A 24,657-nucleotide genomic window follows, 5' to 3' on the forward strand; every position below is an offset into this window, starting at 1 on the left:
CTTTTTTCTACAATAATTCAAAATAAAAAAGGATAATATACAGTTGCAAGCTCAAAAAAAGCAAAAGAACGGCCCGCTCAACTGGACACTTCTTCAATGAGCCAGTGAGCTTCCGCTTTGTTTTGGAGAACGTGACGTCACCATCAATATATGGGCACATGGCTGTTTTTTCAACAGCCTTGAGAAATAACCGAGTTAAATTTCATTAATTTTCCCAATAGTTAGGCAACCATAATAGTTTACATCGAACTAATTAATGCACATATAATCAGATTGATAAATTTTCAGAACATGTTTGGTGATTCACAACCTGCTCTTCAAAGATGCCAAAAATACTTGAAAACATACCTGTGAGAAAGGGGTGTGTCTCTGCGCAACGAAAGATTTGGAGAACGTCCTGATCAACTCGTTCAAAAGTTGATGTCACGGAGCCTGTACTGCACAAACTCCCAACCATGTGGGCCCGTGCAAGGCCTGCAGGTTCGTAGAGGGACACGTTTGAACCAAACCTTCATGCTTCCAACACTGATGAGAGTTCATGCTCATTGTAAGTTTTAAAATGATGATTTTACTATTAATCATGATTGGGAGGTGGGAGGTCGTTGTGGGTTGTGAAGGCCATTATAAATATATTTATTTTTGGTTCGATTCAACGGCCACAAGATAAACTCGAAAGGCGCTCGGTAGAGAGCATACCTCCACCACGTAATGCCTGATCCACGAGAACATCTCGGGCCCAAGATATTTTTGAAATATCATGCTGTACATCGTTTTTTGCCCTATCTCTCAATGGTGAAGAATCACTTTATAAATTAAATAATTCTCGTATCCAGATTCAGATCTTCACCAAAATCGAATCAATAGTCCTCGTCACACAGCCAACCTGTGAACCAAGTTTCATCCAAATCCGTCCACAACTTTGAGATATCATGATATATATTGTTGAGGGCCGGGGTCGGTGGAGAGAGCGACCACGAGGTGGGGGAGGTTCCGTCGTCTCCCACCAGACACCCTGGAATTGTAGGCCGTCGCTCTCGGATAACTCCGTGAGCCGGCGGGTTGCTGCACCGACCGTGGACCGCCAATATCTCAACCACGTGGCGTAGAGTTTTTTTTTTGTCTTCATCCAATCTACCAAAGTAACTATGCGGTCTCTGCTTCCGGGGATCGACGCCCTCGCACGTCTTGCTCGAACCGGGGTCGCTCGACCGACAGCGGTAGAGTTCCAGCTACCGACTACCAGCTCTGGTTCGGGTGCAGTCTAGCGGAACTGCCAAAGCCGTGCTGGCAAGGAATGATCCGATTACCGGGTATAAAAACCCGGCTAAAACTCAGATCCGAAACATGCTGGACCAATGAAAGAAAGGATGGAAATGAACTGGGAACATTTCTCCAGTAATTTATTTACAATAAAGAAGAAACAGAACAAGACTTATCGCGGAATATACAAGGAAGAATTTACAATGTTCAAAAACGCATACGGTTTCTACTTACAAGACGGGCCCACACACAGATGGCATATTAAAAGACCCCCGCAGCCAGAGAGAGACGAGTTGGGGGTCACAGTTCGCTTGCGTACCTGCATGTTGAAGGGAGGGGGTGCTCTGCGGTGTGGCACCTGCTAATGGTCCTGTGGCTCGGCCCACAGTGACTCGTGGGGCTCGTGCCCATGGAGGAACCCGAGCGGAGCAGTCGGAGTCCCAGGGTGGAGATCAGGGTCGTGGACAGGACCCAGGAAAACTCCAACGAATGCCAGCCAAATGCAGAACTCCACTCAAATGCCCCAGACTCCAGCTCAAACCACACGACACACACCAACCAACTCAACTCCTACAAAAAAAAAAAAAAAAAAAAAAAAAAAAAAAAAAAACTTCCCTCTGAGGATCGCGTCATATTTTTAGGGACCTCCTCGAACAGGGCGGGGGCTCGGTGAAACAGACGCCACCGTCCACCCCGATTAGACAGGGTCTTCATGGGGTCCGCCCTTTCTGGGCAGGGCCTCGACCAAACCGGGAGCCCCCCCTACCCCCTCCACGATTGTGGACTCCAGGGGAAGATCCAACGTTGAAAAGGAACGTTTGTAGAAGAGCAAAGGAACGGCGGACTGTACTGGACGTTTTTGCCCCATATACTGTGGCCAGCGAGACGAGGGTTGCAAGCGCTGGAAGGTACCGTGGTTGGTTGTTCGATGGTAAAGATTTATTTAACCCAATTAAAAAAACATCGCAACACACACCTTTGATTCACCCACTAGACAAAAGGAAGGGACCTGTCTTCACATGTACTTAATGGAATAACTGACTTTTGTGATATCTCCATGTTTGAATGCATATGGTTTCCAGATCTCTAACATAGAAATATATATATATATATATATATATATATATATATATATATATATATATATATATATATATATATATGTTAATATATATATATATATATATATATTTTAATATATATATATATATATATATATGTTAATATATATATATATATATATATATATATGTTAATATATATATATATGTTAATATATATATATATATGTTAATATTTAGGCACGCCAGTAGGGTAAGAATACTGATTCTGGCTCACTTTTCCCCATGTAAATGAATGGGGGATTTTCAGCGATTCCCTTTTTTTTTTTCCCTAAAAATAAACCCCCTTTTTATCCCAAGGTATATTTATTTGTCTCCCCTTTTAACTTGGAGGTTGAACCTCATTGAATTGAACACCTGGGGGTTGAACAGCTCACTCATTGAACCTATAAAGATTTGTTCATTCTCAAATTCCTTCAATAGTTTAATTTTCTTTGCACAATAATCCCCATCTAAAATATTGACAAACAAAACATTTGAATCTTTATATTTTTTAAGATACCCCTTTTGTGCCATTACGAAATGATAAACTTCTCTTAATGCTCTCATCTGGCCACCTCCTGAGCCACATATCATTTTGAGATTATAGTAAATTGTTTTTTCATTGTTCAATTGATAACCATCAAAGTTTTCAGTCCATTCAAGGATATTCATTTTTTTCTTTACATCCTCTAACTTACTAGTTTTTAAATTAATTCGCTTATTTGTTTTATTTACCTTTGTTTTAGTTATTTTTTCAATAAGACTTATTTGATATTTTTCACATTCATTATGTTTTCCATTTATATACCAAGACTGAGATTTTCTCCACTCTTTAGTTTGATTAATACTTGGTTTAACCATTTATATATTGTGAAAAACCAGCGTGTAGCCCTTAAAAACCCTAACCCATCTTCCCATCGTTAAAACATAATCTATTTTATACACTCTATCATACAATATCCATATGGAACACAATCTATTCCATTATCTAAAATAAATCTCTTATCATCAAAGGCTCCTAATGCCTTTTTATTTACTTCTTCACTATATATGTTATGTTTATAACTTCTTATTGTATTCATTTTCCTATATTCTTCTTTCTTATTCATCAAACAATTATAATAATTTCTAAAAGTTATTGATTTCTTTATTACATATTTCTTTATTCCCTTTAACCTCTTATCAATCTGTTCACCATACTTATAAGCATATGCCTTTGCTCTCAATCCAATAAACTCACTCATTACTTTTCCACCCAACTCATCCTTAAACTTACCAATAACCTTTTCATTCTTTTTGGAAAATAACTCACTCTTCTTGCTGAAATTACTTGTATCATATACTCCAATATTTTTCTTCATATCTTCATAAACATCATCAGTTTTTATATCTAGGATAAAACTATCAGTGTCCATATACAACAATGAAACATTTTCACCATACTCTTTCTTTAAGTCATTATACAAATAATCATACATCAATATCTTTGATAAATCAAGAACTGCTGTTCCAATATAAATTGGTTTATCCATTACAATACTTTCCTTTTTCATATGAATTGCAGAAAAGTTCTCTGAAAAAACCTCTTCTCTCTCAAAACTTGGTTTATTTATCAATCTCGAAGCTTCTTTCCAAGATGTTGCGAATCTAATGTTTTGCCTGTTTCTAACATTTTCCATAGTCTTTCCAAATACAGCATTATTCATTAATTTATAAAAGTCCCCTTCAAATTTTACTTTTGTATTTGCTCTCATATCTGTATTGAATTGAATATACTTTTTCACCCAAGGACTTTGTTTAAATTTTAAAACTCTATGAATTTTAGCTACTCTCAAAAACTGTTTTAAGCTTCTCTGATGTAAAACATATCCCTCTTTATCATAGAATGTTGTTAATAACTTTTCTGTTGATTTGTCTTTAATATTAAAACTTTTATGATAATCACTGAACCATTCTTTCTTTGGGGTTTCTTTCTCACATGCAAAAGGAAGGTCTTTATGCTTATTATGAAGAACACTCGGGTACCTCAAATCAACTTCAAAATAATAACCTTCTTCTTCGTCATTCAATTCCTCTTGAGAAGAAATAACAATATTCATCAAAGCCTTTTCATAATCCTTTTCTTCCACCCACTCTAATTTACCATAAGGTAGAGATTGAGACATTGCCCATCCATACAAATTATTAGCATCAAAATACATCAAATAATTACTATCTTTTTTTCACTATCATAATTTGGGAGATATTTATTATTTGCTTTCGCATATCTTTTTGAACATACTTGTGATATTCCACCTCTCTTGGACTTCTCAATCATCAAAAGCATATCAACATCACTGATTAAATCTATATCTTGTTTTGTCATTTTCAACATTGCACTCCAAGCTAAACCAGGAGCTGTGAAATAGTGGGCAGGGTCTAATCCATAACAATTTTTATTATGACAGAGTGTTCTAAAAGCCTCAAACACATCAGCTAACAATAAAACATCTGTTTTTAGATATAAATCATGATATTCTCCAAGGTTCTTTATCTTAAATATTTTCCATATTTCTTGTGCGTGTTTATATTCCTTATCACTTATCTCTTCTTCATAAAGGTTATTATAGAAACTTTCTTTTGAAGGAAGTTGTGTTTCTTTAAATCTCATAAATGAATCCATATAATCATAAGGATAAATTCCCTTACTTGTAAGAATTTTCTCTTTACTTTGAATTTCATTCCTTGTTTGAATTTCCTCTCTCGTAAGAATTCCTTCTTTAATCAGAAATTCATCTTTAATCTGAATTTCCTCTTTAGTTAGAATTTCATTCATTGTTCGAATTTTCTTTATAATTAGAATTTCATCTTCAGTTAGAATTTCTTCATTAATTAGAGTTTCCTCTTTACTTTGAATTCTCTCTTTAATCTGAATTTCCTCTTTAGTGAGAATTTCCTCTTTTGGAAAGAATGAATTAAGATTTGGAAAAGAGTCCGTGGAGCTTAGATTTGATGCGAGGTAGGCTAGTGGTGTTCCCATAAACTTGTAAGAATCTAGAAATCTAATACGAGTTAAAGGTTTTGTGAATATCATTTTTGAAAATGAAATATACTTTTGACTTGTGTTTGTTATGGCAGAAATATTCCCTGGTGTTTTTGAAAGTTCATTTATAAATAGATGTGTATCATAGTTGGCGCTGTTGTGAAGAAAGACTGGAATAAAAGAAGGTAATTTATAATTAAGATTACAACAGGAATGAGCGGGACCTCTATATTTACCAGTAAGATGACAATGGTCTCTAACTTTAGACTCCTTAATTTCCCCCTCACAAATATGACAGATATTGTTCATTCTAAATTCTAATTTTTCTTCTTTGGTTAATTTCATCGGTTCATTTGTTTCTTTCATTAATTTAGTGAGTCTTATACAATCCTTTTCTAATCGTTTTACAAACTCTTGTGAAGCATTTTTTCCACGATAATGTTCAAGTTTGTTATACTTTTCTCCAACAGATGATTTGATATAATAACAGAAACCACAAGGAATATGTTTTTGATATTTATTTGTATATGGTTCTTTTGGATTAGGAGAAGCAGTATTTATCTTTTAAGGATACATTCAAAATCAGCGTATATCACAAATGGGTGCATGATAGATTTATTATAATCTTCAAAAGAAATCTTTTCACCAGGTTTAGGCATTGTAATTACAGCTGATTTATGATTACTACAATATTTTGAATGTTGTTCTAATCGTTCTTTTGTATGAAATGAATTAAGACATCGCTTACAAGGATATATTTTGTTTGCTGTTCTGAATACCTGAGAAGAGATTAATCTTGATAAATTATTGATGTATGTGTAATGTGAATTCTTTCCAACACTAAAATATAAAAGGTCAATGTGTGTTTCTTCATTTTTATAGTTGTTTGAAATTTTTAATATTTGAACTTTGTTTGTATCCGTTAATCCATATACATTAATAGAAAGATTATTCTTTTTCTCAAATTTAGGAATATCTGTTAGTGGCATTGGGAATTTAAAATCTTTAATGTCTAAGGTATTCTCATATTTCATATATTGTTTTACTCTTTCTGAATTACATTTTGGTGGATGAAAGTGAGCAAGAACAGACCAGAGAAAACATTTATTATCATTGTTCTTAATATTAACAACTGCCTTCTTTAGTTTTATTTCTTTTGGTAATTCAATGTAAGAAGAAGCTTTAAGAGGGTTTGATTTTAGAATGTGTATATCTAAAAAGATGATTTTTTAAATATTGAATCCACTTCCTACCACTGTATTATCAACATCCTCCTCTTGTCTTGATAGTTCTTCATAAACCCCACTATTCAAAAAATCTTGAAATGATGTTATAAAATGAAGACCTGTTCTCATATAAGGAGTATGTTCTTCATCTTGTCTTTTCATATTCATTTTCACTCCCATATAAAACTTTAAAGTTTTCATTTCTTTTAATGTCTTTTTAATAAATTTTTCAACATCGGGTTTCACTATTTCAATTGATTCAGCTATTGATGATGGACCGGGTTCTCCAAATTGAAAAATCCTTATTTTTATATGCCTTTTAAATGCCCCATCAGTGTTTTCAATATAATAGTCTCCCTTTACTTTAAACTCATTTTTCTTGTGTTTTTGTGATTGAAGATGTTTATTATAACTACTCTTCAAAACATCCTTTGAACAGATATCACAATGTTTTCTTTCCAACTCAAGAGGAGATATTTGATGAAATAGATTAAATGTGTGTTTGTTGGTTCGGAGGTGTTTTCTATAATGTTTATATTCGTGATTACAAACATCGCAGTACGTTGTATTCACCATATTTATAGAATAAAACTTTGCTTAAACTAAAATTTTCTTGATGAAAATTTCGTTTAATTTATAGGTGAACCTGTGCTTAAAAACATTTTATCCTCCAACTTTTTCACTTAATAAATACAATGTTTCAAGACACAAAAGACAAGTTTCAATCAATCTCTTCATCTGTTAAAGATACTGAGAAATATGTCAAGGATGTAAAATTGAACAAAGATAAATATAACAACTATTGGATAAAAACTATTATGGTAAATAATATGAGTTCTTCAATTTCCTTCAGTGGAAGGGCTTTTAGTATACCTGGTAGAACATCAATTAAAGTATCTCTAACAAAAGTTTCTCCTCTCCTTCTAGTAATATATTCAAAACTAGAAAAAGCAATGAAACAAGAAAAAGTATCAAAGAACAAAAACCTTATGGATGAAGCTTTAGAAAGAAAAGATAAGACCATCTGTAATATGCAAGGAGAAATTTGTATTTTTTTCAACAACCCTAAAGATGTAAATCCTGATGAAATAAAGGATGTTAATATATCAGGTGAAATGACATTTCGTTCAATAGTAGTTAACGATAATTTTAAAATTACCTTTAATATAAAAAATGTTGTCGTTGAATCTGATAATGAAAAAAAGTATATCGATATCGATGGTAATATACAACTGAAAGTATAGATGAATTTCAGTTTAAGTAAAGTTTTACTTTATAAATATGCTAGACTTTCCTGATTCTCCATATGACAAATTTGAGAATTGTCCTGCGTGTGAAAGACGGGGATTAAACACAGAGTCAAAAGCCTATAAACAATGTATATTCTGTGATTATCTTCTAATTAATGATAATAAAAAATATAAAAAGGAAAATAATTCTTTTAGATTTACACCAAAAATGAATTACTTTACAAGATTGATTCGAGAAATGAATGTAAAGAATGAGGGTGAGAACACACCTTTCCTTACAAGGGAAGAAACTGAACGTATAAGAGAAATGTTCAAAGGATTGTTGTTGTATATTATTCATGGATGTAATTTTCAGGGAAATATCAACACAAGATATTGTATAAATAAAATAATGGATTATCTTGAAATTAAACCTGAACTTAGGATAAAATAGAGTTTCGAAAAAAGCCAATAATAAATTAAATAACCTGTTTTTCAAATATATAAATGAATGATTTTTTACCTATTTGGGAAAATAAGATAAAATTTAACAACCATAAAAATCTCCCAAATTCATTAAGATGTCTCATAGTTGGTTCAAGTGGATGTGGAAAAACCTGCTTACTTTTAAAAATGCTCCTCACTCCCAACTTTTTAGATTATGATAATTTAATAATTTTCACAAAGTCGAGTTTTCAACCAGAGTATCAACTACTCTCACAAGGTTTTAATGCTGGTCTTCAAAAAGAAGATATAATCGGTTTATTTAAACGTCAAAAAAACCTAAATGATTATAACATTGAAGATATAATTCAACTATTTTGTGATACACAGAGATGTAAAAAGAAATCAAATCCTATAACTTGTATTCTTAGTGATAATACGGATGATATACCGTCTCCCCAAGATTTGGATAAATCAAAAAAGAACCTCGTTATCTTTGATGATTGTGTTAATGAGAGAAACCAAACGGTAATGGACAGCTACTACACAAGAGGGAGACATTGTTCTTGTAATTGTATTTATCTTAGTCAATCGTACTTTCAACTTCCTCGTCGTTCCATCAGAAACAATGCTAATACTTTTATTTTATTCAAGTTAAATTCAATAGATATCAATAATTTTTGGAGAGATAATTGTTCTACATTATGTAGTAAAAAGAAATTTGAGGATTACATGAAGCACACGACTGAAAAATATAAATATATTGTTGTGAAACAAGATGAGATATTAAGGGATATATTTTTTGTTTTATAAACAATTACATATATAAATGACAACTATTATTATAAATCTTGTGGGTAAATCTGCTTCTGGAAAAAACTTTCATAAATCAAGGTTCTTGTGTAGTACAAATGAGAATATTGTCAATTTACTTAAAAAACACCCCGTGATACGCATTGTATCAACAACAACTAGAGCAATAAGACCTGGAGAAATAAAAGGTGAAGATTATCACTATATTTCAGTGGAGGAACATATGCGATTGAGGAATGAAGGACAAATATTTGAGGAGGTTTCTCTTGGTACAACAAAATATTCACATTGTAAGAGTGAGTTAAGGAAACTAAAATCTGGTGGTGTTGGGATATTAGAAACTAATCCAGAAGGAACGAGACAAATTATTAAATATCTGAGCGGAGTGAAGATTTTATCATTCGGTTTTGATGTTGATGAAGAAACTCAACGCAAACGTATGAAAAGCAGAGATGCAAGTATTAGTGAAGAAGAAATTACAACTCGCATTAATGTTAATAAAGAATTTGATGAAATATTTAAAGAAAAGGATTTATTTGAACACATCTACTTGAATGATGAAGAAAAGGAAAATTTCCCTGTTAATCTTTACAATTCATTAAATTATATTTTACAATAAATAAATGGATACAAAAGAAAGAGCAAGAAGATTTAAGGAACATCAAGAGTTGGTTTCAAAAGTTATAAAACAACAGGAAGACATAAAGAAGAAACGCAGACAGAAACTAACGGGCGAAGAAGCATTTGAAAGAAAACAAGAGAAATTTTTTAAACCACTTTTAAAAACTTCCCAAGAAAAAATGAAAGATGTTTCCACAGTTCTCACAGTAGAATATACTCCCAGAAAGCTTCAAATGTTAAAAGATTTCAGTCAAATGACGGAGGAAGAATTAGAGCATTTAGGAGAATTAGAATATGATGATGAAGGTTTATTTCAACAACTGGAAGAGATTAATCAACCCCCTGATTATATTGTGAATGCTATTCAAAACAATGAATATTCAGCGGATTCAAAAACCAAAGCAGGACTCATTCCAACAGAACAACCAGCAATATTTCATCTTGTTCAAGAAAAGGTATTGATATTTAATGATGAATTAAGGTTCTTAAGTTCTGCTCAACCGCCTGTTAAACTAACTCCGAGATTAATGTTTCTTCTCACAAAAGATGGAAGACAAGGTTCAACTGTGAGGGATGAATCAAAGTATATTGATAAACCATTGGATATGGAAAATAATGATGATAGAGTATATATTGATTTGCTGAACACTCTAAATTATAAGGTTATTCTTTCTGGTAAAAGTAGGAAGAATGAGAAGGAGAAACACATTATTCAGGCTTTAAGTATCCTTGGTTCAGGTATTAGTTTTCTTCCAAATGACCCATCGCAATTAGTTAATAGACTGTTATTGTTGTTAGGCAGTAAGAAGGCTGGAAATAACAATTGTTTTAATGAAACATCAGCCATTTTAGACCAGTTGATGAACATGAAAATAATTAATAAATCTCAATATAAAGACATTTTATCTCATATTAAATAAGATGAGAAGCACAATCCTGAGTTTTAATTTCACAACAAGCGACCACACATCTTCATTCCCATACCCACTACAACTTGACACAACAAAAGAATATGAGGCATCTTTATTGTCCATGGAAACTTATAATACCTTATTTAATATAACCGAGAAAAATGACAAGTTTAGTTATAATCCGGGAAGTGGATACAAAACGATAACAGTCTCACCCGGAGCATACGAGATTTCTCAAATATCTTCCGAAATTGCTCGTCTTATGAAAGAACAGGGTGATGAACCAAAAAATATTGTTATAAACATTCAAAAACATACTTCAAAATCAACGATTAAAGTTAAAAATAACTACAAGGTTGATTTCACAATTGATAATTCATTTAGAGAGTTATTGGGTTTCTCCTCAAAAAAGATTGAAACTAATGGGACGTTTTACAGTGATAATGTCATTCAAATATCCTCAGGAATAAATTCGGTGTTAATTCACTGTGATTTGCTTGATGGTGCTTATAATGATGGAAAAAAAACAAATACAATATTTTCATTCAGCGCATACTCAACCCAAATTGGTTATAAATTCAATATGGAACCTAAAAATTTGGTTTATCTACCTGTGTCAGGAAAAACCATACACAGAGTAAATTTTAGGATAACCGACCAAGATAATCGTGTGATTTCTTTTAATGGAAAAGTTATATCCATCAGAATTCACCTACGTGAAGTTTTCCAATAAATAAATACGATGGTTATTGTGAGGAAACACGAGTTGGGAAAATATAAAATAATTACAGGGGATGGGATGTTCCTTTCCCCGTACTACAAGGGTGAAGGTATGTATCTTGGTAGAGGATACTATAAACCTAAGAGACAAAGGGGTGTAGGACATCAATTTAGAGGAGATGGGATAATTGATACTCTCATGGGTATTGGTTCAACTATTCTTAAACATAAAGACCTAATTGGTTCAACTGCTTCTGCTGTGGGAAATGTAGCAGGTGCTGTAAAGAGTATAAAAGATGCTCAGAAGGAATCTCATAAATTACAAGCAATGAAAGAAATTAAGAAAGGTAAAACTCAGTTGTCCCCCCAAGAACGACAGAAAATAATTCAAATACTTGGATCAGGGTTTCAAAAGTTTTAACATCTTTTTTCCTAAATAAATACAAGTATGGAAGCAATTGATAGTATCTATGATTTGGATGATACTATTATTATCTCAAACTCCACTAAAAAAGAAGATTACTTCAAGGTAAATGCAATAACTGGAACAGACTGGAATACAAATGGTACAAAAAGTTTTGAAATAAATAATCAACAAACCTATTTGAATCTCTCCGAAAGTTTCTTGTTGTGTAAATTTAAATTCACTAAGGCTGGGAATAACACAAACGCTACACTTGTAAATGATTTCTTCTGGAAAATGTTTGATAGTGTGCGATTGTATATTGGAACACAAGAAGTTGAAGCAGTTGATTATGTCTCTGCTGTATCTGAAATGATGAAATTTACACTCTATACATTCAGTGATAGAATGGGAAAGGGGTCTGTCGAAGGTTTTATTCCTGATATGTCAACGGGAACAAACACAGACCCTGGATATATTCAAAGGAAAGGAATGTATAATGATACAAAAGCAGAAAATAGTTTTACTGTGGCAGTTCCTCTTAAAGGTATATTTGGATTTTGTGATTATGATAAAGTTCTGTATGGTCTTAAAATTAGATTTCAACTACAAAGGAATGATAATGAAAATAGATTGCTTTTTGGTGTTGGTAGTGCTTTTGGTGAACAGAATAAATTTGTAATTGAGGAGATGAGTTGGTATATCAGTGAATATACTCCTCATCTGAAAACAGAAGAGATGTTGAATCGAAGACTTAACTCAAAGAAACCACTCAGTGTATCATACCTCAAAAGAAGATGTCAACACGTTAAACTCAATCAAACTACTTACACGTGGAATTTGGGTGTTCTGGAAGGAAAGCCACGATATCTGTGGATGATTTTTAAAAAGCCAGATGGTGATACTGCGACTGATAAGAATAATGCATTGAGTGATAATGCTAAGGTGAAACAACTTCGCGTTTCTCTAGATGGAACATTTTATCCACGAGATAGATTGGAAATTAATTGGGAAAAAAATGATTTTGCTGAAGCATACAAGTCTTACCAAAAGGTGTGTGAAAGTAATGGAAATAAAGAACCTATTTTAGATATGACAGCATTTAAAAGTTTGTATACAATCTATGCGTTTGACCTGAGCGCTCAAAAGGAAACTATAAAGTCTAATCGAGTGGATACTTCCCTATACATTGAAAGAGGAGAGAGTGAAGAAGTTGATACATATTGTTTGCTTTTGGAAGAAACAGAATTGCAGATTAATACAGATAATGGTGTGATGATTAGTCTCACATAATTTTTTGTTAAATAAATGAGTGGCAAAGTACCAACTGGGGTATATGTTAATCAAATCAATCTTCATAAACTATCATCTTGTGTTCAAAATCAAAAGCCTTGTACGATTAACGTTAATACAATTCAGAGAAAAGGAGCAGTAAGAATTGATGTTTTGCTCACAAGAGAACAGGTTAAAATCTTGAATGACACTGGCTCACTTAAAATTAAAATGACAAAACCAATGTTGAAAAAATATTCAATAAGAGAGACGAGTGGAGGATTTCTCCCATTTCTAATTCCTTTATTTGCTGGTTTAAGTGCGGTTGGAGCATTGACGGGTGGTATTTCAACAGCGGTGAAAACTGCCAACGAAAGGAAGGCTCAACTCCAGGCTCAAAAAGAATTGGAAAGACATAACAAAGAGTTGGAGAAACAAATTAGTGGAAGTGGTGTAATTGTAGATTTTGCTGAAAAACTTGAAGGTCTGCCTGATAAAGCGAGATTGTTAGTTGGAGATATGCTTTCTTCTATAGCACAAGCAGGTGTAAAATTAACAAAAAGAGGTAATGGATTATATCTTTCTAATAAATAAATGAGCATTGATGAGTGGTTGAAAGAATTTGGAAAGAATACAACATCAAATTTACAACTTGCCAAATATTGTAAGAAATTAAAAATTCATAATGTGGTTATTTGTATGAGAGATGAATTAACAAATGTGCCGAAACATACAAAGAATATTATTATGAACTTAGAAGATAATGATGGGAACGGTACTCATTGGGTTTGTATTTTTAATAGTCAAGACAAATATTATTTTGATAGTTTTGGTCTTCCACCACCTGTTGAAGTCATAAAATTCTTACAGAATGGTGTTTATCAAACATTTCAAGTCCAAGAATTAAATTCCAAGTGTTGTGGTCAATTATGTCTATATGTGTTATTTCAACTCAACAAAAATAAAAAATTTTATGATATTATTTTTAATCTAATATAAATGACTTATGTTGGTAAAGATGGTTCTATCTTTGGTGTATCTCAAGAACTGGATATTGATTTATCAAATTATTATACAAAGGCACAGGCTGAACGACATAAATATAATATAAACAAAAATATTAACATGAAAAATGCTTATAAATTAAAAAATTATCCAAGCCCGACTGACGCGAATGACTTGGTGAGATTAAGCGATTTATCACAATATATATACTTAAATAAAACGGCTGTGTATTCCAAAGATACAGAAGTGTTGATATTATCTCCAGGTCATACAGAATTCACAGTTCGAATTAAAATAAATTTTTATAAAGAAGGGCGTATCGTTTGTATGAGAATAGAACAATGGGGGTATGATATGAATGATTTAGGGTATAATTGGTCATTTAAAATTAACCTCGAAGACCTGGAACAATTAAATCAGTCTCGTAAGGAAGAATATTATGCACTTGGTATCGAGAATGAGTTTTGTGGAGCCACGATTTGTAAACAACAAATAAAAGAATTTAATAAGGGTAAATATAATAATGGTTTTGCCCTTGTTTATCTCATGAAAACAGAAAAAAACAGGATTATATATAATAAGTAAGGAAATACAAAATGATTTAACTATGGGAAGATGGGGAGGTGTTTCGTGCCATAATATTATTCTAACATATATTTCTAATACATAAATGACAGCAAGAAGGCTTCAAGAAAATTATCATTTCTGTGTCCAAGCATACCTTCAAGAAAAGGGTATTCGTTATTTTAATAAATATGTTCTACAACATAAGAATGAGGTATTTTCAATAAAAGATTGGCATTATGCTGATGTTGATAAACCGACAACTTTAGATTTAATTAGAATGTTAAATAATGAAAAAATTATAAGGTTAAGAAAAGGTAAGGCTCTTTTAGAAATTCAAAAGAAATTTTATTGGTTTCCTGTTGTAAAAAAAAATTATTTTGGATACAGGAATAACAAGAAATCCTGATGAATATATGTATAATATTCTATGGGCTGTAAACGATTCAAGGATAGTAAGGGATGAGGAAGGAGTTGAAGAAGAGAGGGAAGAGGAGGAAAAGGAGAAGGAGAGGGAGAAGAAAGAGAAGGAGGAAAAGGAGAAGAGAGAGAAGGAGGAAAGAGAGAATAGAGAGAAGAGAGAGAGGGAGAAGAAAGAGAAGGAGGAGAGGCAGAAGAAAGAGAAGAAAGAGAAGGAGGAGAGGCAGAAGAAAGAGAAGGAGGAAAAGGAGAAGAGAGAGAAGGAGGAGAGAGAGAAGGAGAGGGAGAAGGAGAGTGAGGAAAGAGCGAGACAAAATAAATATCAAAATATGGAAACCAGTGAGATTAAAAAAAGATTGGTGGTATTACAGAAAATAACTCAACCCACCGAGGAGGAAAACAAAGAATTGACAAGTCTATTTGCAATACTTTCGACAAGACTATTAGCATCGACAAGATATGGATTTTAATTCAAGTTTTTCATTTTTTTTTTCTTAAATAAATGGAGGAGAGAGTGAAGGCATTTCTAAGGATTCTTTATGTTTTAAAAATTAAGATTCAAATGTGCATGTTGGAAACTAAAAAGGTTTTTGCACTCTGCAGGAATTTTTCTCATAAATAAATGAGTTATTGTCTCAAATGTAAAAGAAAACTAATACTAAAAATATTTCATATATTAAAAGTAAAAATAACAGGGTTATACAAAAAGGTATATGTTCGGTGTGTGGTTCAAAAAAAAAAATCAATTTATCTCCAAACACAAACTCGGAGGAGATATACAAAAGTTTTTATCAGGAAGTAAATTTACAACTACTGGAATACCAGGGGAATTACATCTTCCAGGGTATTCTTTCTGTGGTCCAGGCACAAACTTGGATAAAAGATTAGATGAGGCAGACAATCCTAAATCCTGGAGTAAACCAATCAATAGAGTTGATGAAGTGTGCATGAGACACGATATTGATTATGGGAATACCACAACGTTGGAAGAAAAGCATGAAGCCGATAGAGAAATGTTGTATAATTTGTCTCTGATACAAAATCCAACCTTGAGAGAAAAAGTTGATAGGTTCATCGTGAAGAAGATGATTAGTGCTAAATTGAAACTTGGACTTGGAAATTCAAAAAACTTATAGGCTCTAATGATGCCATTAAGACTGAAGAGCAATTAGCTGATGAATTACATAAACCAATATTCACAAAGTTTCAGAGAAGGAAAGTTTATTCCAAGGAAGTTGATTATATCTGGTCTGCTGATTTGATTGAACTCAATAATGATAAGGGGTACAAGTATGCTTTAACCGTTATTGATTTGAGGAGTAGATATGCGTGGGTTGTCCCTTTAAAAAACAAAACAGGTAATACTCTTATGTTAGCCTTTCAACAGATATTTAATAAAAGTAAGAGAAAACCTAAAAATTGTGGACTGATGAGGGGAGAGAGTTTTATAACAAGACATTTATGAATTTTCTAAAAAATAACAGTATTACATTATACAGTACCTTTAATGAAGGAAAGGCAGTTGTTGTTGAACGTTTTAATCGTACCTTAAAAGAGAGACTATATAAAAAATTCACACAACTCGGTTCACAACAATGGTCATCTTTTATTCAGGATATTGTGGATAAGTATAATGACACGATTCACACGGCAACAAATATGAAACCATCAGAAACATTTACAAAATTAAAATATGAAAAAGAGATTAATGTCAGAAAACCTAAGTTCAAAGTTGGTGATATCGTAAGAATATATAGGTGGAAATCTCATTTTGAAAAGGGTTTTACTGAACGATGGACGAAAGAACTTTTTAAAATTGTTGATGTAATAGATACAGTTCCTTGGACTTATAAAATATATGATTTGGAAGGGGAAGAGATTTTAGGTTCATCTTATTCACAGGAATTACAAAAGACAAAACTAAGCAGATAATACACCTTTGTGGACACTCGAGGGCCAAGTCCGAGGTGTACAAGTATATAATGTGTGTCAAGGGGTGGACGTTCTTCGATCTGTGAACCCCAAACACAGAATCCTCAACTGAATAGTCAAGGCTTAACTTTTGTTTGTGTGTGTGTGTGTGCAATGGGAGCAATAGGTTGGCGCTTCACTCCCTCCTACTATACACCGTTGTGGACACTCGAGGGCCAAGTCCGAGGTGTATAACAGTATATAATGTGTGTCAAGGGGTGGACGTTCTTAGATCTGTGAACCCCAAACACAGAATCCTCAACTGAATAGTCAAGGCTTAACTTTTGTTTGTTGATGTGTATGTGTGTGTGTGTCCCAACCCTCACATTCAAAATCTCAACCCCAACCCTCACATTCAAAATCTCAACCCCAACTCAATCCTCACCCAACACAGTCTTTTTCAAAATGAGATTTCCACCTATATATATATATATATATTTTACGTTTTTTTTTTTTCTCTTCTTCCAATTCTGTCTTTTAAGGCTTTCAGGTTTGATGACATAGAAAGAGGGAGTAAGAACTTTCTTGATAGGTTTAAATCCCAAAGAGTGGTGGCATTTCAAGTCTTCAAAATAACCCCAACTTTCCAAGTCTCCAAGGTAGTTATTTAAACCATCAAGGCAGAACTCATTTACTGATTTTTTCAAAATTTGTGAGTCTCCAAGGTAAAACTTGTATTCTGGCTCATCAACGTATAACTTGTTCAGTGGGTATTGTCTTGATAACTCACAATGAGTACTATTGCTGTAAAACTCTTTTTCAGGATTTTGCTGGTCTCCAAGGTATAACTCTTTGGTTGGGTCATCAAGGACGAACTCGTTCTGTGGGTCTTGGTCGCTCATAAGGTCTTCAACCAAGCCAACAATTTCGCCCCAAGTTGTAGCAAAAGCAGTATTTTCATTTTGTATTTCAGATACAATTTCCTGTGAGAAAATAATAATGTATTAATTAAGTTATTTAATTATTAAATGAGTATGCTTCAATCAAAGTTTGAAAATAGGAAAATAAAAATCTTACCTCAACAGATAAGAGGTTTGAATCCAGTTCATCAACTTGAAGGTTTAGTTCCATACAAGACAGAGAGTTCCAAGGAACACCAAAGTCATCCCACTCAAGGTCTTGCTCGTTCTGTAGGTCTTGGTCGCTCACAAGGTCTTCAACCAAGTCAACAATTTCGCTCCAAGTTGTAGCAAAAGCAGTATTTTCATTTTGTATTTCAGATACAATTTCCTGTGAGAGAAAATAATAATGTATTAATTAAGTTATTTAATTATTAAATGAGTATGCTTCAATCAAAGTTTGAAAATAGGAAAATAAAAATCTTACCTCAACAGATAAGAGGTTTGAATCCAGTTCATCAACTTGAAGGTTTAGTTCCATACAAGATAGAGAGTTCCAGGCAAGCACACAGCACACCATTGCCAGCAAAAACAAATGTTTAAAATGGAGCCTGGGTTTGAAGCTTTTATAGAGAAAGACTGGTGGGTGTGGTTTCCTTTGGAAATTCCCTGGGCAAGCCTAGGCAAGCCTTCATTGGGAAATTTTTCAAAACCATAACATCCTGTAATTTTCTAGTGATTTCTTTGTGAGTCAGAGATGAACTGGAAATGATGTAAGAGTGGGCGGGGCTTAGCAAAAGTAGGCGGGGCTTAGGAAAAGTGGGCGTGGCTTAGAAAAAATACCTTATGAAAAGTGGGCGGAGCTTAGCAAAGTGGGCGGGGCTTAGAAAAAATACCTCATGAAAAGTGGGTGGAGCTTAGCAAAAGTGGGCGGGGCTTAGGAAAAGTGGGCGTGGCTTAGAAAAAATACCTCACAAAAAGTGGGTGGAGCTTAGCAAAAGTGGGCGGGGCTTAAAGAAAAGTGGGCAGGGCTTATTGAATACCTTGTGGAAAGTGGGCGGGGCTTAGCAAAAGTGGGGGGCTTAAAGAAAAGTGGGCGGGGCTTATTGAATACCTTGTGGAAAGTGGGCGGGGCTTAGCAAAAGTGGGCGGGGCTTAGCAAAAAAATAACCTGTGGCTCAGGAGGTGGTCAAACAAGAGCATTAAGAGAAGTTTATCATTTCGTAATGGCACAAATGGGGTATCTTAAAAAATATAAAGATTCAAATGTTTTGTTTGTCAATATTTTAGATGGGGATTATTGTGCAAAGAAAATTAAACTATTGAAGGAATTTGAGAATGAACAAATCTTTTTAGGTTCAATGAGTGAGCTGTTCAACCCCCAGGTGTTCAATTCAATGAGGTTCAACCTCCAAGTTAAAAGGGGAGACAAATAAATATACCTTGGGATAAAAAGGGGGTTTATTTTTAGGGAAAAAAAAGGGAATCGCTGAAAATCCCCCATTCATTTACATGGGGAAAAGTGAGCCAGAATCAGTATTCTTACCCTACTCACGCCCCTTTCTTTGTTCCAACATCAGATTTTTGTTACTGCATGAAATGAAACAAGATTTGGCACATATACTAATGATATTATTGTCTTCCTTAAGAGACCCCTCAAAATTCGTTTTGATGCATTTTCACAAACTCCAACGGATTCCATTCAAAGTCGGTACGATTATGGCTTTTGGTCCAACTTGGGTCATTGGCTACAATTTTTTTCCATAACACTTCCGATATTCAAAAAAAAAAAAAAAAAAAAAAAAAAAAAAAAAAAACCGATATCCCTTCTGGGATTTTCCATTCAAATCCACTGAAGTTTAAGGCCGACGGGGGACGCAAATTTCCACTTTGCCCCGGGCGCTGTTTACCTCCGCTATGCCAAGCTGTTAGGGTTAGGGTTAGTGTTAGCTACCCTAACACGAACCGCTAACCCTAACTGCAACCCAAACCGCTATTCAGGAAATTTGCAAGAAAGCCCGAGCAACGCCGGGCATTACTACTGGTGTGTGTGTATATATATATATATATATATATATATATATATATATATATATATTTATATATATAGATATATATATATATATATATATATATATATATGTATATATATATATATATATATATATATATATATATATGTATATATATATATATATATATATATATATATATAGTTGTGGGGCCGGGTCTCGGTGGTGAGCATGACCGCAAGCTGGATCAGTAGAGTCGGCTCCACCGAACACCCGGAATTTATAGGTCGTCACCCCGGATAACTCCAGAGCCGACGGGTCCCTTATCGGACCTAAGATCACCAATAGGTCGACCACGTGGGATAGGGTCGATTGCCAATTTCAATTTGCCTAAATACCCACTTCGTCCAGACTACTGGGGAAATTCACCCTCGGAAGGATCTGCGTGATCCAGGCCGTCACCGAGCCGGATCCGAGCTGTACCCCGAGCGGAGAGTACCAGAATCCTGCCGGGCCGATTGCACGATTACGGCAACAATGAAGCCTCCTAGTTCCCGTTCGCAGCGCGGCAAACCATTGATAGAAACACAGAAACGAGCTGGTACATTCAACAATCGGGGTATTTATTTTACAATAATCAGGGAGGGGAAGAGCAGAGCTACACAAAGAGCAGAGCTATCCGAATATAAAAGAAATGGAAATTTATACACAAGCACTGAAACAGTTGCTACTTAAAGACGGGCCCACACACAGACAAACACACACAGAAATGGACCCAGTCAGGTCTTTATTGAAGGCTTCCAGCTCGAGGGAAGGTGAGCTGGAGACCAGAGCCTGTGCTTGGACCTGCCCACCTCGTGTGGTCTTCGACGATCCAGCTCGCCAGGACTCGAACCCGCAAGACGATGCCGCTCCAAGCACCAGGTACCGTGCTCGCCAACCGGCCATGCACCAATCGACCAAGACCAAGGAGAAGATCAGAGACGACAATGACCCAGGAGCAGACGAACCAGCCAGCATCAAGACCCGCGACCCCCAAGACGACGACACCCCGATCACGACCCACGCTCCCAGCCTGGCCTTCCTTTTTCCTCCGGGGTGAGAAAAATCGCCATCTGAGGCGCTCTCCACCCTCATTGGACGGGGTCTCGTGGGGAAGTCGCTCTCTGTGGCAATCTCAACCCCATTGGCCGGGGTGCCGTGGGAAAGTCGCTCTCTGTGGCCATCTCAACCCTCATTGGCCGGGGTGCCGTGGGAAAGTCGCCCTCTGTGGCGTGATTGGACAAGGGGCACGCCCCTGACTTCCTGGGCGGAGTCCCAGTCTGAGGCGATGGAAATCTTCACCCACATACGTGACCGAACGCACGTGGGCAATGGCGTCGGTGTGTGAAGTGAAGTGAAGGAGATTTGTTGTAAAAAACTCCGCAGTGCACACATGTAATTCTCGTTACACAGGTAGGGGGCCCGAACTATAAACACACACTTACCGATATAACTGTTCTATAAGGACCTGAATGTTGAATGCTCATGGCTGCCAGATTCGTAATATATATATATATATATATATATATATATATATATATATATATATATATATATATATACATATATATACATATATACACACACACATTGTTGTGGGCCGGGGGTCGGTGGCGAGAACAACCACGAGGTGGGGAAAGCGAAGTCGTCTCCTACCAATCTCCCCGGAATTGCAGGCCGCCGCTCGGATAACTCCACGAGTCGGTGGGTCGATTAACCGACCGTGGTCACCAATATATCAATCGAGTAGTGCAGGGTCTATTTGTCTATAACCAATTTACCTAACTACGTGATTGACTACCGGTGAAACCACGCCCTTGGCACGTCTTGCTCAAACCGGGTCACTCTACCGACCGCGATGGAGTGCCAACTACCAAATACCAACTCCGGTTCGGGTGCAGCCGAGCGGAAACTGCTAAAGCCATGCTGGCTGGAATGAACGGATTATCGGGGATAAAACCCCACCGAAACATGCTGGACCAATTCAAAAAAGGACGGAAACGGACTGGGAACATTTCTAACAAGTTTTATTTACAATAAATGAAGACACAAAGCAAGAGTTAACGCGAATATGCATGAAGTATTTACAATGATCCAAAAACACTTATTCAGTTCTACTTAAAGACGGGCCCACACGCACACACACACACACACACACACACACACACACACACACACACACACACACACACACACACACACACACACACACACACACACACACACACACACACACACACACACACACACACACACACACACACACACACACACACACACACACACACACACACGAAAAGAAAACCCTGTCTTTATTGGACCCTCGCAGCCGTGGAGAGAGACAAGCTGGGGGTTAGAGTTCAGTGGGTACCTGGCCATCGGAGGGAAAGGAGTACTATGCAATGCGGCACCTGCCAAAGTCGTCGGTTTGGTCCCAGTCGCACATGTAGGACTCGTGGCTCGTGGCGGAGCTCGCGTGACGAATAGTCGGGGTCAAAACCAGCCAAGAACTCTAAACAGCCACCGTGAACAAAGCCGGTTCTTCAGTCACCGTGAACAAAGCCGGTTCTTCCGCCACCGTGAACAAAGCCGGTTCTTCCGCCACCGTGAACAAAGCCGGTTCTTCCGCCACCGTGAACAAAGCCGGTTCTTCCGCCACCGTGAACAAAGCCGGTTCTTCTGCCACCGTGAACGAAACCGGTTCTTCAGCCAAAGTGAACAAAACCGGTTCTTCAGCCACCGTGAACGAAACCGGTTCTTCCGCCACCATGAACGAAACCGGTTCTTCCGCCACCATGAACGAAACCGGTTCTTCCACCACCATGAACAAAACCGGTTCTTCCGCCACCGTGAACAAAACCGGTTCTTCAGCCACCGTGAACAAAACCGGTTCTTCAGCCACCGTGAACAAAACCGGTTCTTCAGCCACCGTGAACAAAACCGGTTCTTCAGCCACCGTGAACAAAACCGGTTCTTCAGCCACCGTGAACAAAACCGGTTCTTCAGCCACCGTGAACAAAACCGGTTCTTCAGCCACCGTGAACAAAACCGGTTCTTCAGCCACCGTGAACAAAACCGGTTCTTCAGCCACCGTGAACAAAACTGGCCCCTCGCAACCGCTGCTCGTAACCACTCCTCATAACCACAAAATAACTCAAGTCCACAGAACTCCTCCTTTCACTACTCCACACAGCCCTCGCACTCCTCTCCCTTCCTCAGACGTGCCCCTCTCTTAAATACCACGAGAGGGAAAAAGAATGCCTTCGTACGGGCGGAGCTCCGTGAAGCATGCGCCAGTGTCCGCCTTGATTGGACAGGGTTCCACGGCATGCCTTTCCAGGGCGGGGCCTTAGCCCCTGCTTGGAAACGCCAGCCAGTCTTCCACGCAGGTTCATACTTGACGAGTAACAGTATCAATGTTGCACAGGCCGTCATGCAAGAGTTACAACGTTTGTGGAAGGAACGTTAGTGGAAGCGGCAGAGAACGGCTGCAAGACTCTGCCTTGGTAAGTCAGAGTGCTTGTAGACAGCGGGTGGGTAGTGGATCGTGATGGGGAATGGAATGGTTGTTGGTTGTTCGTTGGAGGGTTCATTGGATGTAAAGATTTAATAACCTAACTAAAAAGAAATTGCAATGCATGCCTTTGATTCTCCCACTAGACAAAAGGAAGGGGATCTGATTACACACATACTTAACGACACAACTGACTTTTGGGACATCTGTATGTTGAATGCAAATGGTATCCATATATATATATATATATATATATATATATATATATATATATATATATATATATATATATATATATATATATATATATATATATATATATATATATATATATATATATATATATATATATATATATATATATATATATATATATATATATATATATATATATATATATATATATATATATATATATATATATATGAAATCGGTTTCGCACTATCTCTCAATGGTGAAGAATGACTTTATTATCAGATTCGGTTCTTCACCAAAATAAAATCAATCGCCCTTGTCACACACCCAACCTGTCCACAACTTTTTGATACATCGTGCTATATATTGGTTTCGCCCAATCTCTCAATGGTGAATACTCACTTTTAAAATTATCAGATCCGGATCCGGATCCAATCTTCAACAAAATTGAATCAATTCTTCCTTGTCACTCACCGAACCTGTGCACAAAATTTCATCTGGATTCGTCCACAACTTTTTGAGATATCCTGTACACAAGCAGACAGAAAGGGGTGAAAACACAACCTCCTTCACCTTAAGTAGCAGAGGTAATTAAACGTGTGTGTTTGTGTACCATCATGACTACCACTAATTGTATTCACAGGAAAAGATATGAATCAGACTGCTCTCATCCATGGATACATCTCGTATTCCTATATTTCAGCGAGTGATTTGCATTCAGGAATACAACAATTATGGTTAACCATCAATATCATGAAATAGCCACTCTCGTCCAAATGCTGAAAATTATGTTAAAAGACGATTTGAATCACAGATTTTGTGCTGGCAACAGCAAGTTAAAAGTGCCCCGCAACCAGAAGCGAGTCACTGTAAGCACACTGCACTTGCGCAAAATCGCAGTACTTGAGCATTCACACATTATTTAGAAAGTCACATATATTTCTCTCTCTGTGCCCCACCCTCACCCATTCCATGTCACCCCACCCCCTCTCCATGGCACAAACATTTATCCTCAACACACACCCTCAACCCCTCTCCATGCACCATCATATCAATACAATTATTCTTCCA

The 24,657-nt window shown here is 36.0% G+C and overlaps 1 protein-coding gene across 3 annotated transcripts in view; it reads right to left on the bottom strand.

The window, feature by feature from the left end:
- Positions 1-24,657, bottom strand: part of LOC147034503 (uncharacterized) — a 50,621-nt gene that overhangs the window by 21,161 nt on the left and 4,803 nt on the right. For all 3 annotated transcript variants that reach the window (XR_015059047.1, XR_015059049.1, XM_085884415.1), the window contains exons 2-3: positions 23,989-24,113; positions 349-474 (exon numbers count right to left, since the gene is read on the bottom strand). The gene's annotated coding sequence lies outside the window, so the exon portion shown is untranslated. The remainder of the gene's footprint in view (positions 1-348; positions 475-23,988; positions 24,114-24,657) is intronic.

The sequence above is a fragment of the Eptatretus burgeri genome, chromosome 1 (genome assembly GCF_056783735.1).
Source record: "Eptatretus burgeri isolate ZD-2024b chromosome 1, Ebu_testis_v1, whole genome shotgun sequence".
Taxonomy (NCBI): domain Eukaryota; kingdom Metazoa; phylum Chordata; class Myxini; order Myxiniformes; family Myxinidae; genus Eptatretus; species Eptatretus burgeri.